Source organism: Lepisosteus platostomus, chromosome 5, assembly GCF_059453375.1.
Source record: "Lepisosteus platostomus isolate fLepPlt1 chromosome 5, fLepPlt1.hap1, whole genome shotgun sequence".
Lineage (NCBI taxonomy): Eukaryota > Metazoa > Chordata > Actinopteri > Semionotiformes > Lepisosteidae > Lepisosteus > Lepisosteus platostomus.
Genome location: NC_142615.1, coordinates 47310043 through 47328477, shown reverse-complemented (window position 1 = coordinate 47328477; position 18435 = coordinate 47310043). Strand labels below are relative to the sequence as shown.

General features: G+C 44.6%; 5 non-coding genes and 1 pseudogene across 5 annotated transcripts; 3 read left to right on the top strand and 3 right to left on the bottom strand.

Moving 5' to 3' along the window:
- Positions 1-394: 394 nt before the first annotated feature.
- On the bottom strand, positions 395-513 carry LOC148667596 (5S ribosomal RNA). The gene has a single exon (XR_015938206.1). It is a non-coding gene; the product is annotated as a 5S ribosomal RNA (ribosomal RNA).
- A 537-nt stretch (positions 514-1050) lies between these two features.
- On the bottom strand, positions 1051-1169 carry LOC148667595 (5S ribosomal RNA). The gene has a single exon (XR_015938702.1). It is a non-coding gene; the product is annotated as a 5S ribosomal RNA (ribosomal RNA).
- A 1480-nt stretch (positions 1170-2649) lies between these two features.
- On the top strand, positions 2650-2814 carry LOC148667594 (U1 spliceosomal RNA). Its single transcript, XR_015937634.1, has one exon. It is a non-coding gene; the product is annotated as a U1 spliceosomal RNA (small nuclear RNA).
- A 599-nt stretch (positions 2815-3413) lies between these two features.
- Positions 3414-3532, bottom strand: LOC148667593 (5S ribosomal RNA; annotated as a pseudogene).
- Positions 3533-14164: 10632 nt separating this feature from the next.
- trnat-ugu (transfer RNA threonine (anticodon UGU)) lies at positions 14165-14236 on the top strand. Its single transcript has one exon. It is a non-coding gene; the product is annotated as a tRNA-Thr (tRNA).
- A 3950-nt stretch (positions 14237-18186) lies between these two features.
- On the top strand, positions 18187-18280 carry trnai-uau (transfer RNA isoleucine (anticodon UAU)). The gene is made up of 2 exons: positions 18187-18224; positions 18245-18280. It is a non-coding gene; the product is annotated as a tRNA-Ile (tRNA).
- Positions 18281-18435: the final 155 nt, after the last annotated feature.

The window sequence follows — 18435 nt, the reverse complement described above, 5'->3', positions numbered from 1 at the left end:
AGCCTTTCACTCTTGCTTCCTTCCAATGAGGACGGAGCTGCGGGAGAAAGGGCGCTATAGAGGATCGCTGTGGAGAGCTGCTGCTGTGCTTTGACATCTGAGCTCTGTGGAAAACGATCTCAATACAATTCTGAAAAACGCGACTCTCCGAACGCCAGCCGAACAAGTCTCCACAGCCGAAGCGCTGTGTCTCTTTTCAGCTGGCGATAAACCTTTCCTCGATCCTTTGCGGACTTGTAAAACTGTTCCTGATCAGAATAAAAAACGCTCACGCTAATACACAAGCACCCGCGTCTCGCCAAAGCTGACAAATAAACAGACGGACAAGCCGCACTGCACGTGTGAACAGGGGAATGAGCGAGCGAGCGGGGATAGGGCGCCTCCTGCGCTTAAAAGCTTACAGCACCTGGTATTCCCAGGCGGTCTCCCATCCAAGTACTAACCAGGCCCATCCCTGTTTAGCTTCCGAGATCAGACGAGATCAGGCGTGCTCAAGGGGGTGTGGCCATAAGCGATACCAAAGCTCGCTGGCACCCTTCTTATTGAGAGGACAGCTCCGTCACCTCTTTTACGACGCTGCTTTTTTTCCCTTGCGTTTTTCTCTTCTTCCCACGTTCTCTCTCTTCACTGCCTTCGTCCCCGCTCTATTTCACTTCAGCCTTTCACTCTTGCTTCCTTCCAATGAGGACGGAGCTGCGGGAGAAAGGGCGCTATAGAGGATCGCTGTGGAGAGCTGCTGCTGTGCTTTGACATCTGAGCTCTGTGGAAAACGATCTCAATACAATTCTGAAAAACGCGACTCTCCGAACACCAGCCGAACAAGTCTCCACAGCCGAAGCGCTGTGTCTCTTTTCAGCTGGCGATAAACCTTTCTTCGATCCTTTGCGGACTTGTAAAACTGTTCCTGATCAGAATAAAAAACGCTCACGCTAATACACAAGCACCCGTGTCTCGCCAAAGCTGACAAATAAACAGACGGACAAGCCGCACTGCACGTGTGAACAGGGGAATGAGCGAGCGAGCGGGGATAGGGCGCCTCCTGCGCTTAAAAGCTTACAGCACCTGGTATTCCCAGGCGGTCTCCCATCCAAGTACTAACCAGGCCCATCCCTGTTTAGCTTCTGAGATCAGATGAGATCAGGCGTGCTCAAGGGGGTGTGGCCGTAAGCGAAAGCAAGGCTCGCTGGCACCCTTCTTATTGAGAGGACAGCTCCGTCACCTCTTTTACGACGCTGCTTTTTTTCCCTTGCGTTTTTCTCTTCTTCCCACGTTCTCTCTCTTCACTGCCTTCGTCCCCGCTCTATTTCACTTCAGCCTTTCACTCTTGCTTCCTTCCAATGAGGACGGAGCTGCGGGAGAAAGGGCGCTATAGAGGATCGCTGTGGAGAGCTGCTGCTGTGCTTTGACATCTGAGCTCTGTGGAAAACGATCTCAATACAATTCTGAAAAACGCGACTCTCCGAACGCCAGCCGAACAAGTCTCCACAGCCGAAGCGCTGTGTCTCTTTTCAGCTGGCGATAAACCTTTCTTCGATCCTTTGCGGACTTGTTAAACTGTTCATGATCAGAATAAAAAACGCTCACGCTAATACACAAGCACCCGTGTCTCGCCAAAGCTGACAAATAAACAGACGGACAAGCCGCACTGCACGTGTGAACAGGGGAGTGAGCGAGCGAGCGGGGATAGGGCGCCTCCTGCGCTTAAAAGCTTTCTGAATTCTGAGTACGTACGGGATCCTCGGCCTTGCGCTTATAACAAAGTCCAAGTCCCTTTGCAGACAACAGCAGTTGTCACATGATTGTCTCTGAGGATGTGCGACAATGGCCAAGGAGAGCCCCGATCTGAGCTTGCGCTCACTTTTTGACCAAGACACAGGTGTGTGCTGATTGGTTGAGAGTTTGGCGGGCATTGGAGACCCACGTGGTATTACCACGCCCTGCGTGAGATATGAGTCACTTACTCTTGACACTTAGGAATGCAGTCCAGATGTCCATTTGGCACTCCCTAGACAGATAGGCGCCAATGGATGACCATTGATCATGATAGCCAGGCTTAGCTAAGTGCATCCCCATCTGGGAGCTGTCCCTTATCAAAAGAAAACATCTTAAATCAGCCTGCATGAATACTTTCTCTGTGGCTGCACCACAGAGATGGAAGGTGAGATGGGGCCTCATTTAGGACAGCATACCACCGCTTAATTCTGTCTTATTAACAAGCATTGCCACTACAACGGCATCTCTCCTGTCAAACTTCCTCCTGACGTGTTTGACAGGATCTGGGCTGTGGTGAACAGTGGGAAAGACGCCCTGTGGAGAGTGAGGAACATGGGGCTGTTCAAAGGCATCGAGGTCCCAGTCAAGGCAGCAGGTAGCCTGGCCCTGTTCATCACCCAAGAGAACTATTACCTCAGAGATCTGTGGAGAGGGAGGAGGGAGGAAGCAGAAAATCTGTGGGAAATAGAGAGCATAGGTCAATATCTCAAGAAACTGTGAAAAACATTATCATGTTTAAGTAAAGAATGTGATTTACACCAGAAAAAAAAATTGTTGCTATGTAACTGGTACCGTGTCAAAATGTAATGAGATGTGATCATATATACTGTTTTAAGTATGTATATTAATGTAAAGCTTTCTAATTTGTGATGTCCTGTATTTTTTTGTGAAAAGAAAATAAAGTTCTTAAAAAATCGATTCACCCAGGGCGAGGCTCGGCCATTGCACTCCGGCTGTGCTGACCCCTGCGAATTCCCCAAATGTGGGAATCTCGACTGCATTATTTCTGGTAGTGGGGGACTGCGTTCGCGCTCTCCCCTGATGTGCTTGGTCCAATATCGGATACGGAAGAGCTATGACACCACGTGCTGCGATAGGATCCCAGTTCGAAAGCCACTGCTGGTTCCCAGTTTCTTTTAGTTAGAGGTCCGGAGAAGCATTTCAAGCTGGTTACACTACTCCTTCCGGACATTCATTCCCTTTTCAAAGTCAGTCGTTTTGCTGTAGTCTGCATTATTAAGGCCAATTTATTTGGTCATGGGGGCCTCGGTACTGTATGCTAATTCTCAAGACAGTTTCACCCGTTTTCTGATTGCTAGGTTCTGTACCAGTGCAGACATGTCAAACAGTGAATGGCTGTACCTCTATTGTATCCCTGCTCAATGAATGAAATCAGTAATAAATGAATATATGTATAGTTACACGAAAAACAAGTGGTTTATCGACTCATCTTCATTTGCAGATTTAGAGGCAGCTTCGATATTCGTTTTACAAACGGGTTTTTTTTTATATGGGTCAAACACATGCCATAGCAACAAAACATCTCTAGAGATGAGGCTATAGATCACCTTTCCATCCTCCAGGTTTTCCTCCCAAAGCCTAAGGCACCAACGGTGACCCCTGCTGGCCGAGAGAGCAAAAGCTTGCAGCACCTGGTAATCCCAGACAGTCTCCCATCCAAGTACTAACCAGGCCCAACTCCGCTTAGCTTTCGAGATCAGACGAAATCAGGCACATTCAGGGTGGTGTGGCCGCAAGCGAAAGCCATGGCGCCTGACTCGCTACTTGAAGCTGTGTGTGGCTGGGGCTCTGTGCCCCCCGAGCGGGACTGAAGGATCGTTCGTGTGCAACTCTTTGGAAAGGAGCTTCTTTCCAAATCGCATTGCGTACCTGGATGTTGGCGAATGTGCTCCCTTGTGTTGGCTTGTCCCGCACTGGAGGAGAACAAACAAACTGCAAGGAGGAGCACAAGGCAAGTCTTCACAAGACAAAAACCTCCAGTGCACAGCACTCTGAAAACATTTCTGGGCTGTCGCGTGTTTATTTCAGCACATAAAGCGCAACAGTCCAACACGTCGGCCGGGCGCGCGGCGCCTCCGCCCTCTTGTGGCCTTGCGGCGTCAGAGCAAGAGGCTCCTTCTCGCTGCCTTTCCGCTGTGTTGCAGAGCCCCGAGAGGGAACCTGGAGCGCACACTTTGTGGGGGGCGGGGGACCGCGTTCGCGCTCTGCCCCCGGTCTCTTGCGCGAGTACTAAATCTCACGGCGCCAGCAAGCGGCCAGGAGACAAGTACAATATCGCGGGACAGGGGGGCCTTGTCATTGATTGTTACATATGAGACGGGGATTAGGAGGAGACTCCGACTGATTGGTAAAGGGGAACACTAACACCAGAGTGACACCCCCGACGTCTCTTTTTGAGAGATTTCTTAATGGCCATGGAGGGTCGGGACCTCAGTTTTACGCCTTCCCCGAAGGACGGCGCCTGTTTGTGCAGCAGAGTGTCGCCATCAGGATGCTGGGGCATAAGAAAGCCACACAGACCGCAGGGTGAGCGCTCCCTACTGGTCCCAGTCACACCTCTTGCAGGAGCAGTAGCAACCTGAGCTTTTCCGGGGGGAATCTCCCATCCGGGTGCCGGCTAGGCTCACACCTGCTGGGCTGCCGTGGGTGAGCCCAGTCAAGAGTCGCAGGGTGAGATCTAGTCATCGGGGAGAAACGATACAAGCGAAGGATTACTCGGCTCCCAGCACTTGAAAAGACCGACAAATGACTCTTTCCCGCTGGAGCTGAATGTACCTGCATGTGTCATGTCGTCTTCTTCCCCCGCCCCGCTGTGTTTGCTGTATTGTCTTTGAAGCCAGACCCCGAGACGAGACGGGCTGTCCTGTGCCCCAATTAACACTTTACAGGTGCCATTCCCCGGCATTGTGGCCATTGTCGGTGGTCACACGCGATAAGATAAGGTGGAGGAGAGCGGGGCATGCCCAGCGCCAGACATTCAAGGAGGGGGCTGTGCGAGGTGAGGTGAGGTGCGACACGCCGGAGCCCCGACGCTGCTAATGCGGAGCACTTGTTGAACTGGCATTGAAAGGACGTGTGCGCACGGAGCGAGCCTTCCCTGCGGCGGAGCGTGGAAACTCTCTACCCGCGCTGCAGGAGTTGTGTGCGCTGCAGCGGTGCCGAGAGAACAGCACAGAAGACAGCAGGCTCTGGAGAGCGGGTAAGAGATGGAGCCTTGTGGGCAGGCGAGCAGGCCCGTTTTTTGGAAATTGCTGAAAAGGCTCCGGTGTTTGTTCGGTGTGTGGCAGGCGCACGATGCGAGCTTGCGTAGCCGGTCTGGTGTTATGCAAATGAGGCCGAATTGCGTCCCGGGACATGCTGCGAATGCGCATGGCGACTGCAGATGTGTAGGAAACGGCGCTTCCTCCTCGCCGCCCGCCGGGGCAGCGGAAAGGCAGCAAGAAGGAGCCACAAGAGGGCGGAGGCTCTGTGCATCTGGCCGACTTGTTCGACTGGTGCTGTTTCTGTTTTGAAATAAAACGCGCCAGCCAAAAAATGTTTTCAGTGTGCTGTGCACTGGAGGTTTTTGTCTTGTGAAGACTTGCCTTGTGCTCTTCCAGTGCGGGACAAGCCAACACAAGGGAGCACGTTCGCGAACATCCAGGCACGCATTGATTTCGAAAGAAGCTCCTTTCCAAAGAATTGCAAATAAACGATCCTCCAGCCCCGCTCAGGGGACACGGAGCCCCCGCCACACAATGCAACGGGAGTATAAATGATGTATCCCGCCAGCCATTCGACGATCATTTTTCATGGGTGAATATGGTTTTCTGGGGGGTTGCAATGTTGGTCTTTATTGGACATTCCTGGTGATTCTGACACGTGTTAAACACTTGCATTTCCTGCAATTATAAAAAGGGTTAAGTTTCGGTTTCGCTGACAAATCGAATCGACTTTCACGGAGAGAAGAAAGGAAACACAATGTTTCGGCTGTGGAGCTTAGTACCGATAACACTGCTGATATTGATGGAGTAGAAACAAGTGATGTATTGGCAGCTTTATCTGGGGCGAGAAGTCCTGGAACAACTACAAAAATGTTAGGATGCAGAGGAAGAAATATTTTCCACCTTACCTCACCCAATCCTGCTGCATTAACGAAGCTGAAGTTGGCTTCTTATTCGGCAGCTTCTTATTCGCGTTTTTCGTTCCACCTTATAAGATGCTACTGTGATGTTATGCCGCCTTTCGCTTGTAGATGGCTCTCTATAGTTATTTTTAAAAATACTAATCCGAGTGGATTACTGGACATAGCCTCAGTAAAGGGGAATATGTACATAATGATTATCCAAATTGCATTTTTGTATGAAACACATTTAAGAAAATCGAAAACCAATTTTCAAAACTCACAATAACACAAACTGGCATGTTAGACGACAAGTAAATAAGACAAAAGCAAACCATTCATTCACTGGCATTTTCTGCATATTTACCACGACCTTGCCTTCTGATTATTAAAAGTGTTAATATAGCAGTCTACAATGGGACATTTAGAACATGGCTTGTGAGAATATGGTTAACCAAAGATGAGCAAAGGGTGATGGCACTTTCTGCTTATTGCTATGACCCTCCCTCCTGATTATTAAATAGTCTCACAATTCTGCCACTGAGGTAATGTGACAAATTATGAAAATCATTAAGTATAAGAAAATTTACTGTACCATTTTTTAAATATGACCTTATGAACATGTAAGGATTAACAGTCAACAAAATAGCACCCCTTCTGCTGATTTACTTTTTCCCTCCTTCCTTGTCACCAGAACATCTTAATATTCCGACACTAAGGTAGGAGAGACAAAATCACTTATCATGTACATTTGTAATTACGACACGTCACTGTTGCATTTCTGCGTTGTGACATGTAATACCCACAGTGGAAATTCATAGTTGTGATTATAGGAATGTTATATATCAGGTGGGTAGCTGCGTCAGCATGCGTAGGCTGCAAAGGAACAAGTAAAGGATTATTCCATGTTGAAAAGAGAAGAAAGGAAACACACTGTTTCGGCTGTGGAGCCTTCTTCAGGTGTGAGAAAGACAGGGCAGTATGCAAAGATTATTATCCTTTTATCTTTGCTGATTGCAGTTTATCTTTGATGACAGAATCAAAGACGTTAAGGAATTTTTACACCTAATAAACAGACACTTTTTTTGAACACCCTTATTTACTGTTAACAAAAGAGCTGACACGTATTATGTGTGAAAAAAAGCTGCTAAACAGCTCGACCGGCTGCCCCCTCTGAAAGACACAGTCACTCATAGAATTATTGAAATGGCGGATGGTTTCAAAAGTACACTGGTAGAGCGCGTTAAGATGAGCAGATGCTTTTCATTGCAATTAGGTGAGTCTGTAATCGATTTGGCCAATTCACTCGTTTATGTTAGATATGAGTTTGAGGGTATGTCTCATGAGGACTTTCTGTTCTGTAAACCGCTACCATCAGGAACAGGAAAGCAAGAGCAATGAAAAGCTGCACAGCGCTGTGAAAGAAAATACAGAGAAGTGAAAGGCAGTCCTTTCTCTAAGGAGGTAGAAGAAGAGCGATTCCCCGTCGGGGAATCAAACCCCGGTCTCCCACATGACAGGCAGGGATACTCACCACTATACTAACAAGGAAGACATCGCCCTCTCTGACCCCAGGCATCGTGTCTTGACCCACCGTGCTGGAAGCCGACGCGTACTGTGATTCCTTTACAGAGCAGAAATGACAACCGAGGAGCCGAGAGATCATTTCAGCATTTCGCGTCTGAACGGAAAACACAAACGACCAACTCGGAATGACTTGCTTTTGACACTTTTCAAAGCGTTCTTTGTGCACAACGACTGCGCTGCCTAGCAGATACAAATGGGTTGTACAACTTCGATCTAGCAAATGCAAGAGGGCTAAGCCCCCTTTCTTTTAGCCCAGGTTCGATCTGTCTCCCAGAATCACCAGGGCGCACGCACACACACACCCGTGCCGTTGAAGTGCTCTGCTTCATTTCTAAGGGCAACTCAACATTCACTCCTACCCCGTGAAAAGAAAAAAAACAGCGTCCGCAGCAACAACAGCTCAGGTCTCTGCACAGGAGATAAGCTGCTCCCATCTCCTCTGCTCTGCGGCTCCTGCGGAGTGGAGTCCTGCCTGGAGCCGTGTTTGCAGGCGGCGGCTCCCCGCGCCTTGTCTGTGCGTCGTGTCCAAGAGCTCCTGGGAGGAAGAGAGAGCCCTCCCACTCGGGGGCTTTTCCACGGTCTGTGTGAGGAGGGGCGGGTGTGTCCAGTAGCTTATCTCGTTCTGTTGTCTCGCGATGTCTATTCACTATACTACATCCCTTCCTTTGTTATTTTTAAAGTCTATAACTTTATCATACAATTGTAACAATTTTATATCAACACACAGTAAACGGTTATTAACTATTACAACAAAATGTATATAAACCCTTTCATTTCTATTCAATACATTCATCTTTTTTACAACAATTTCTATACGTACCAACTCAAATTTTAGTTCAATTTCTACTTAAGTCACTTCTAAATATCACCTCATTTCTAGCAGTCTAAGCAACATCTACATAGATAACACAAACAAAATAGGGCAATTTAACATTTGGAGAGCTATGCAAGTCCTGTATTTTTAAATGTCTCTGTAATGAGCCAGTTTCCTGATAACCCTGCCACTAATGGTTGTTACTTTACTACTGGGTAAAGTTACTGGCTTTCCTACGGATGTACTCTCCACTGTCTGAGGACTCGGCACTTCCTGCACGTCAGAAAGTCCTGTATTCTCAGCATTTTGTGTTTCTGCAGATTCAAAATCAAGATCCAATGGAGGAGTGTTCAAAGATGTTTTACATTTCTCATTATTTTTGAGCCATCTTCCACATTCACTAACTCAAAGGAGTTACAAGAGGTGTTTCTCAATAACACATAGCGAGTGTCTTTGAGTGACTTAAAGCTTTTTTCAGGTATCTTTGAAATCTTTCAATTTTGCCATTACATCTCGGATAGTAAGGTGATGCACGGATGTGTTTAATTCCACGATTAATTCCACAAGTTTAATTCCACAATAGTCAGAAATGATTCAAACAACTGTCCTATGAATTGCCTGCCATTATCTGTTACTACCTCTAGTGGATAACCAAATCGTGCAAAGATGTTCATCAGCTCTCTAATAACTGTGGCTGAAGATATGTCTGATACAACAACCGCCTCAGGTTTAGAAGTATAATAGTCTATGACAGTCAATATGTATTCATTCTGAATGGGACCTACCAGGGCAATGCCCAATTTTGTCCAAGGCCTTGGTGGTAATTCAAGTGGTTGGAGAGGTTGATCCTCCTGCAATGGCTGATTCAACACACAAGTGGAACAATTCCTGATTAGTCTTTCAACATCACTGTTCATGTTGGGCCAGTAAAAGTTGCTTCTCAGGTACTGTTTTGTACGAGCTACACTGTGATGAGTCTCATGTGCTATTTTCAGTGCTTGTCTGATTTTTGTTTTCGGTAACACAATCCTCTGTCTTCTTAAAAGCAGTCCATCATATGTAGATAACTCCAACCTACACCTGTGGTATGGCTGCAGTTCGTCTGGAATTGGATTAGGCCATTGTCCTTTTTCCACTATGGACATCAACAATTTCAATGTGTCATCTTCGTTTGTTGCTTGTTTAAGTTCCTCAAGTGTTAGTGCATGCAGTTCATAAGTGCTGATTGAAAGCACTCTATCAACATAGGTGTCTTCATAACCAGTGTCTTCTGTGTCTGGTAAAGGAAGACGTGACAATGAGTCTGCGACATTGGTTTTCCCTACTATGTGTTCAATTTTGTAATCATAAGGCCATAATCTCAATCCAAGTCTTTGTATCCTGGGTGGTAACAATGTTGCCTTTTTGGGATTGAACATATAAATGAGGGGTTTATGATCCATTTGAAGTGTGAACTTGCCTCCCCATAAATATGTCCTAAAATGTTCCACTGCCCAAACACAACCCAAGGCTTCACGCTCTATTTGTGAGTAATGCCTTTCTGTTGGGGTAAGTGAGCGACTTGCATATGCCACTGGTTTGTTCTGTCTATTTTCTTGTCTTTGTAGCAATACTGCTCCAAGTCCTAAAGGATTCGCGTCACTGATCACTACTGGTGGTGCATCTAGTTTGGAGTATGCCAGACATGGTTCAGTTACAAGTGCTCTTTTCAACTCGGCAATGGCTTTCTCAGTTTCCGATGTCCATTCCCACTTCTGTCTTTTCCTCGTTAGTTTTCTAAGAGGTTCTGATATGTCTGCATAATTAGGAATAAATTTCATCAAAAATCCACAAGTTCCTAAGAATGAGCGCAAAAGTGCAACATTCTCAGGTCTCGGCGCACTGCAAACATGCATAGTTGAATCAAGAGCACTTAAAAGATGCAAAAAGTTTCAAATAAAACAGAATTGAAAGACAGTCGAGTAAGGAGGTAGAAAAAAAGCACTTCCCCGTCTGGGAATTAACCACCGTCGCACGTGTGACTGGATACAAAAATAATAGATTAATTTGTGCCCAGTCTCTTGAAGCTTCAATGCGATTATTTTTCCTTCCTTATTTCTTCATTCCCATGCATTTACTCTATAGTAGAGGAAACGCGAAAGTGGGAAACTGCAGGCATTCGTCGTGAGTGGTGGATTGTGATCAGTGAGCATCTGGACAAGTCTGTTCCATTACCTTTTCCATTGGGGATGTAGCACAGCGGTAGAGTGCATGCTTTGCATGGATGAGGTCCCTGGTTCAATCCCTGGCATCTCCAGGTGCTTTATATTCACATCGCAATCTTCTGTTGAGTGAGAACTCTTTGCTCGTGTTCAGAGAGAGCCAGGTTTACACAATTAAATGCAGGCACACTCGACGTGCTGCAGAGTTGCGCTGCTGTTTTAAATGTACCTCATTTAGTTCTGTTAAATCTTAAATTATTTGAACTAATAATTTAGTTCAAATTCAGGAAATCCAGAGATTGCTTCACACTTGTGGCTGTTGCAGAAAACACCTGTTGAAACTCACCCGGGATTTCCTGAGAGATCATTCAGCGAGCGAATCCTCCTTCTGAACTCCGCACTAAACTGAAAGCTTCACGAATTCCTCACTGCGTGTCCTGTACTGTTACAAGTGCTTTCGTGTAGATGTGAAACACTCCATAAACACACTTTGAACTTTTTCCATTTGTTAAGGAAAATGCAAAAGAGCATGACAAGTATTGATCGTATAAAATATCCATGGCACAACTCGAGAAAGTACTGAAGGACTACACATCGACTTTTGATGATTAAAAGAGATTCAAGAAACACAATCGTCCGCAGCTGGGTTTGGATCCTGAACTCTAGAGTTAAAAGAACATAAGCAAAGGATATGACCAATAAACTCTCTGAATTGCCTTATAGTTTATGAAATAAAACAATTTCTTAATAAATTCTAACTGTTGATAGACGATTTATTGAATTTTAACAAAATCACAATTACAAACTTTTTCGGTTAAACTTTTATTCACATACTCTAACATAAATAAACGTTAGTGTCTTCCGGTGTGTGAGCCAATTTCTCCAACAAATATTTGTTAGTCTGTCGGGCTGTGCAAGGTGTTAAGAAATAGAATTTCGAAAAGACAGGCTCCCTAAGCTTAACATCAAGGCTGTTTTCTCTACAGAAATGCTCTTTAAATTTCAGCACTGTTGCAACTCCCTTTATAAAGGGTGTGCACACGTATACAACCAAGTCATTGAAATATTTTTTTAATTATTGTTCCAAAAAACGTTCCATTTGTTTTCTTTTTAATGTTGTTGATTAAAAGATTTTATTAAATGAGAAAAAAATCTGAATGTGAAAAAAGGTTAAATGCTATTGAAAAAAATCAGTAATGTGAGGAAAGATGGATTTTAGGAGCCCCTTACCTCCCCATGTCATGCTGTATTTCTCACTCATTCTACTGGGCGTGGTGCCGTCGCTTCATGATAAAGTCTGTCAGTGGTCATTCCAGATGGGTCAGGTATGACTGCTCTTCGGAACAAGAGACAGGTGACTTGCGAGGATCCCGACAGTGTCGACCTTCTTTCAGAGCCTGGATAGCTCAGTCGGTAGAACATCAGACTTTTAATCTGAGGGCCCAGGGTTCAAGTCCCTTTTTGGACAGTTGTGCCGTTCTTAAGTCTATTGTGAATGTCATTCTAAATAGTCTTTTATCTTTCACTCTTCTAGCTGTACTGTGGTTATTTTAAATGTCCATTACTTGTATTTACAGTAGTGTATTTAGCGTTTCATTTCACAAACCGAAAATGTTCAAGTAGATCTTGTCACTCTACTCACGTAATCATCTAAATTAAATCACAGTAGAGTACAGAACACGCAGTGAGGAGCTCACACAGTGAGTACTCTTGAATACGACAAGAGGAAAGGCACACTGCACATCTGCAGAACATCACGTCCGAGTTTACAGTGACAGCAGAGGTTGGAAGCGACGTAGTTTTTTAATACTCGCTCGCTGAACGATCTCTCAAGAAACCTCGGTGGAGATTTAACGGGTGTCTAATAATCACGTTCAAAAAGATGACGATAAGTTTTTTTTTTTTAACTAGGTAGCCTTAATGGCAACACGGTGTGAGTAGATCTTAAAGCAGCTGCAGAGTACCCGTAATGGCAACACAGTGCTTTGAGTTCGGCTTTTCTTATTTCTTCTGCAGAACCAGTGGAATCGGAATATACTGATCCGCATAAGAAGCGCTTTCGGTTTCTGATCATTTTTATTGAGCGCTGCTCTAAGTACCACAGGCAAGATGACTGGTGGTCTAAGGCGTTGCGTTCAGGTCGCAGTTAACCCTGGAGACGTTTGTTAAAATCTCACTTCTAATAAAGAGGTCTTTCTCGTTAGAGTAGAAACGATAGAAGCCTTAAGCGGGAAACAAATCACAACATCTCGCATTTCACGTGTTTAATGTTAACTGTCTCAGTGGTTGCCTCGGTGATTGATGGCTCTTCTCCCTCGCAAGGTGACGGCAAACTTCTTCAGAGAGGGAGTCTCCCACGCACGGCTTTTCTTTATCAAGAGCTGAGACAACAGAAACAGACTTCCAACTGACATGAATTACTTCTTGAGCGTTTATGACTGTCTTTAAAAGCTGAGAGCAGGTGAAAAAGTCTTTGGAAATGAGGCAATGACTGCTGACAGTAAACAGAGCTGACGCTCAGCAGCAGACAAGCGCTCCTCGTTAGTACAGTGCTGAGTACCCCCTCTTGTTGCGCTGGAGACTGGGGTACGTTTCTGTGACAGGGCGCTGGTTTAATTTTTTAACAACCTGAGTTCACTTAAAAAAGTATGTACTGTGTACTACGTTTCGGACTAGATAGTGCGGTAGAATATGGAGATCATCTCCAGCTTTGAGCTCAACTGCAACAAGAAGTCATGCTAAATGTAGTATAGTGAGTAGACATCGCCAGACAACAGAACGAGAGAGTAGAAGGCGGGAATATATGGTGTAAGGGCGTGATCTGTGTAGTTAATAAAATAGTTAAAATAATATAAAAACGTCTCTAAATTTAGATACACAACATTTATGGCGACGAGAGATGAGTGCTTGACGGACTCAAAGCGAGCAGAACACTGCAGATTTTAGTATCGGGGCTCCCGTGCAGCGGATTTTCGCCAACCTCCCTGGAGAAAAAGGTACACATTAACAGACTGTAGCTGCCTTAGACGCTTACTTTACACCGCGGAGAAAAGTGGTTTTGGAACGGCATAAATTTAGGCAGAGAACTTAGTCTCAGGACGAATCTGTTGATGCTTTTGTGACTGCACTAAGAGAACTGGCTAAATCTTGTGACTTTGGAGTATTGGAAACTGACATGTTAAGAGATCAACTTGTGGAAAAATGTGCACCTAAGAGACTATAAATTGCTGCAGGAGGAAGGGCTGACTTTAGAAAGAGCTCTTACAGTCGCTAGAATTCATGAAGCAGCTCAAGCAGAATCAAGAATGCTTTCTGACCACAGTGACAAAGTGACACTGAACGGGGCGCTCGCTCAAAATTTACAAACAAAAGCCGAGCAGCAGGACGCAGTCATGCTAGAGAAATAGAAGAACAGGGGACGGCTGGCATTACATGTTACAGGTGCGGACTAACAACGCACAAAGCAGATGAATGCGGAGCGTGAACAGCAAAATGTCTACACTGCAAGAAAACAGGACATTGTGCACAAGTCTGCAGAACATCACGTCCGAGTTTAAGGACAAGTATCCCTTTTATTGTTGTTGCTGCCTCCAGTTTACATTTGGCGATGTAAACCAGATTCAGAAAAAAATAATTTGAACAACCTTATTCCCATGCTTCCTCGAAGGCGCGGTGGCTAAGTGGTAAGGCGTCGGTCTTGTAAACCGAAGAGCGTGGGTTCAAGCCCCACCCGTGCCTGTTTCATTTGTCACCGCTTTCCTTCAGTTTCAAAGTCTTAAAATAACTCGCAATGTAGGGATCTCAATAGTAAGAGAACATAACTGTCGCCAGTGATTAGTGTTCCTGCATATCCTGCCTTGTTTTTTAGTCGACAAAGCTTATCTCTCTTCACACCCATCTTCCGAATGATCGCCTCAGCATTGGGAAGGAACGTGCGCTTGGTACAGCCCCCGACTCCACGGTCTGATCACAAATAGATCGGGTGAGCTGTCAGTCCAGGTTGGAAGTTACGTTCGTAAGCACTTAAAATCTGATTTAGGAACGAGAAGACCATGCTTTTTTATACGAGTAAACGATAAAATAATATACTGCCTGCAAGACTATGTCAAGTTCAAGTTCAAGTCCAAGTTTATTGTCATTATACTCATACACAGGTATATGGTATAACGAAATGCTATTTAGCTAGCTCTCGGACATAAGTAGTACAAAGAAAAAAACACAGCAACAATACAATTATATAACAGAAGAAAGACAACAGCCGATGTGCATAAAACAACAACAGGCAGTATGCAAAACAACAAAAAGGTAACAGGTTATGTGCAAAAACATGCATCAAAAGAATGAAATAAAGGGATAGAAATGATGGGGAGTGAGCTTTTGACATGTATGGGAGAGGTAGATTTTCAATGTGTGTTTGGGTTTTTGGTAAGAAAGAAGGCACTGTGAGTTTCAGATCATAGGTGAGAGGTGAGGAGAGAGTGAGAGAGGCTGGGAGTTTAATAGTTTGATAGTGCGGGGGTAAAAACTGTTTCTGAGTCTGGTAGTCCGGACCCGAATGCTCCGCTACCGTTTTCCATGTCATGCTAAACGCCACAAATTGTGTTCGTCCAGTCGTATCAATCGTCCTAAAATTACGGAAAATCGGATGCGACTGGTGCAATCAGCACACATTTTTTCAGGATAGTCGAGCGGTTTAAAACAGCAAATTCACAGCTTCGTGTCTTTTAAGCTTTGTGTTTCACTCTCCAAACAGAGGCACGGGTTCAAATCCCACTTCCGACAGTCAGGCGTTTTACCCTGTCTTTTTTTACCTGCCTTTACACTGTTTCAGTCTTATTGTGCTCACTGACAATCACAGTACGAGGAAAACGGAGAAACTGCTTAGCAAAAACAGGGACAGAAAAAAGCTTCGTAAACACGTGAATGTGGTTAGCAGCAGTAAGGTATGCATTCAAACGTTTAAGGCAGATTTATAACAGCAGCAGAAGAAAGGTGCAGCCTTTGTGAGAATTCGCAGGTTTTTATGCTGCTTGGACTTCTTTCAAGCCTATGAAGTGACCCCCGTTTTATTTTCATTTTCAAACTTCAGAACCGAATAACAAAAAGGTTTCATGTGTGACAGCATTCCGTTGCAAATACCGGTTCCACGATGTATTCAGCGACGGGAATTAAATATTTTAGTGCTGGCTCAAATGCGAGGAATTTCAGAAAAACCCGGAAAAGCAACGCTTGCAGTAAATGACAAATTTAAAGCGTGTAGTCAGCATGAACAGAACAATGCAATGCTCTGTAAAAACGATCTGGAGCCGCAATTACTCTTTTATCTCGGGCAGTTCATTCCGATACGATGTTTCCGCAGAATAAATGAAATGCCAACTCCAAACATGTTGTTGCCATTATTGTTACTCCTGCTGCTGTAGTTTTAAGTTTTAATCAGTGGGTATGTAATGTTGTAAAGGGGCTGGACTACTTTGTTCAGTCCAAATTCCATTATGTGAATTTATGCTTTTTTAATATAAGCATTAACAATACAATGCGTGCTCAAAAACCGTTACTTATTAGCTTAAGAAGCGGCAGTGTTTTGACAAAGTGTGGTATTCGAACAGAAAATGCTGAAGTGTTTAATACTTGCTTGTGAGCAGATCTCCCTCGATTTAGACAAACTCTTGTTCGGCCGATGATTTCATATCAAAATCTGAATCAAGTGGAAAGAAAGCTGAATTACGCTGGGTACTGGGTATCACTGTTACGCCATCAGGTCATGCTAGGAGGATTGGGGGATCAAATTGACACAGAGGGACCCAATGTGGGGGCTGAACCCACAGTTCTGAGATTAAGAGATTCTTGCTCTATGGACTGCGCCTATATAACTCTTGTGCTACAGCAGTAATGTTTCTGGGTGTGGATGAACATGACATAATAGGTTGACAGCAGGAACACGTGGCCCACAGGCAGTGACAGTATCGCTATCACATTTGGCTGCAGTATATTGTGTTGAGAGCAGCAATAACGTTCCTGCAGAGATGGGAGTGCCTTTAATACAGCTTTTTTAATCGGACAGAGTAACAGGAACTGACCTAAAGTTTCGGCTGTGGATCCATCTCCACATGGGGGAAAGAGACAGTAAAATTGCGATGAAGAAACAGAAAGATTTGTGCTCGCTGCAAAGTAGGAAAGAGGTGGTCAGACACATAAAACAGCTTGGTGATAATTTGCAGCGACAGTTTTATGTTATTTAGTACACGATTTCTCTTCATGTTCCTTAAGATGTGTAATTTGTATGTTGGTTGTATGAGAACATGTTCTTCTAAAGTCCTGTCAATTGACAGAGGAGAGCTAGCTGGTGCAGTCGAACAAATCCGTGTCATATTTTTAAAATAGTTTAGCTAATGAGCAACGAGAGTATAAATGAATTCTCCCACCCTCCATTCGAAGATAAAACTCCATGTGCGAGTCTAAGTTTCCTTGAAGCTACTGATGTTCGTCATTATTGGACATTCCCGGTGATATTGATTAAGGAGCTCAATTTTTACTTGTTGTAGTTCAACATGTGCAAAACATTCGTATCCCCTGCAAATATCGGCAAGGTCAGTGATATTCTCAACAATTTGTGCCATTGCAATTCGTGCAATTCATGCCATACTTTTTCGAAATGTATTCTGACATGCCAGGATCATATTTAAAAAACTGGTGCCTTAAAATTTCTTGGACTTCAGGATTTTGATAGTCTGTTACATTGTCTTTCACACGTCGGTGTCAGAACTGTGAGACATTTTCATAATCGGGGGGAAGGCCGTAGCAATAAGCAGAAAGTGCATTCACCTTTTCTCAGTGTAAATCCGTGTTGTGGTGAGTTTTTAAAATTGGTTTGCGATTTTCTGAAATATATTCCATACAAAAATATAATTTGGACAGTCGCTATTTATTTGGATATTCCCTTTCAGTGAAGATGTCTGCAGTATTCCAGCCGGATTAGTACTGATCGAAGAGAGCCATCTACAGGCGAAAGGCGACATAACATCACAGCAGCACCATTTAAGGTGGAACGAAAAACACGCATAAGAAGCTGGCGAATAAGAAGCCAACTTAAGCCTCGTAGCAGACCCTGGGAGGCACGCTCAAAATAATCATCTTTCCCAGTACTTCAGAGTCATATTTAGATCGCTTTACTGCAATTTTATTTGACTGATGGGAGATGTGAAGCCATCGAACCTGTACTGCGCTTTCACATTGAAATTGAAGCCATTTCTCATGCTTTCTCTCAGTGTCCGGGCTGCAATTGCGTGTAAAGAAGGCGACTTGAAAATGAAACGTGTAATCACTTTACAGAGGGTCTTCACGACGGGGTGCGTCAGCTAGTTCTCCATTATTGTCAGTTTACTGGACTTCTGAAGAAACCTATCTACAATGAAGATACAAACTGCACGGTTTAAGGCACATGAAGATAAATCTGTTTGCTGATTGACTCAAAACATGTCGATACAAATAATCTGCCAGGCTGATTTACTTGTCCGACCACCTCCCTCCGTCCCCCTTTGCTGTTAGCACAATTCTTTCAGTTTCTTTTCTTGTATTTTCCTTGCTATTTTATTGTTCCTTTTCCCCAGGTGGAGATGGATCCACAACCGAAACCGTTTTCACCCTGTGTTTCTGCACCGTCAGTCTGTATGAAGAACAGAAGTTGCACAGCTCCAGTGGCGCAATCGGTCAGCGCGCAGTACTTATACAGCAGTGCACAGCAGAGTCATGCCGAGGTTGTGAGTTCAAGCCTCACCTGGAGCAGTGTCTTTCTCTACTGAGCGCAACTGTCGAGTTTAGATACTCTTAGATATTTGATGGAGATAAATTAACATCAAACGAACAAGTAACGATTTATTTCGAGTCACAATCAAAGAAGGCTCCACAGCTGAAACGTTGTGTTTACCTCTATTTTCAGC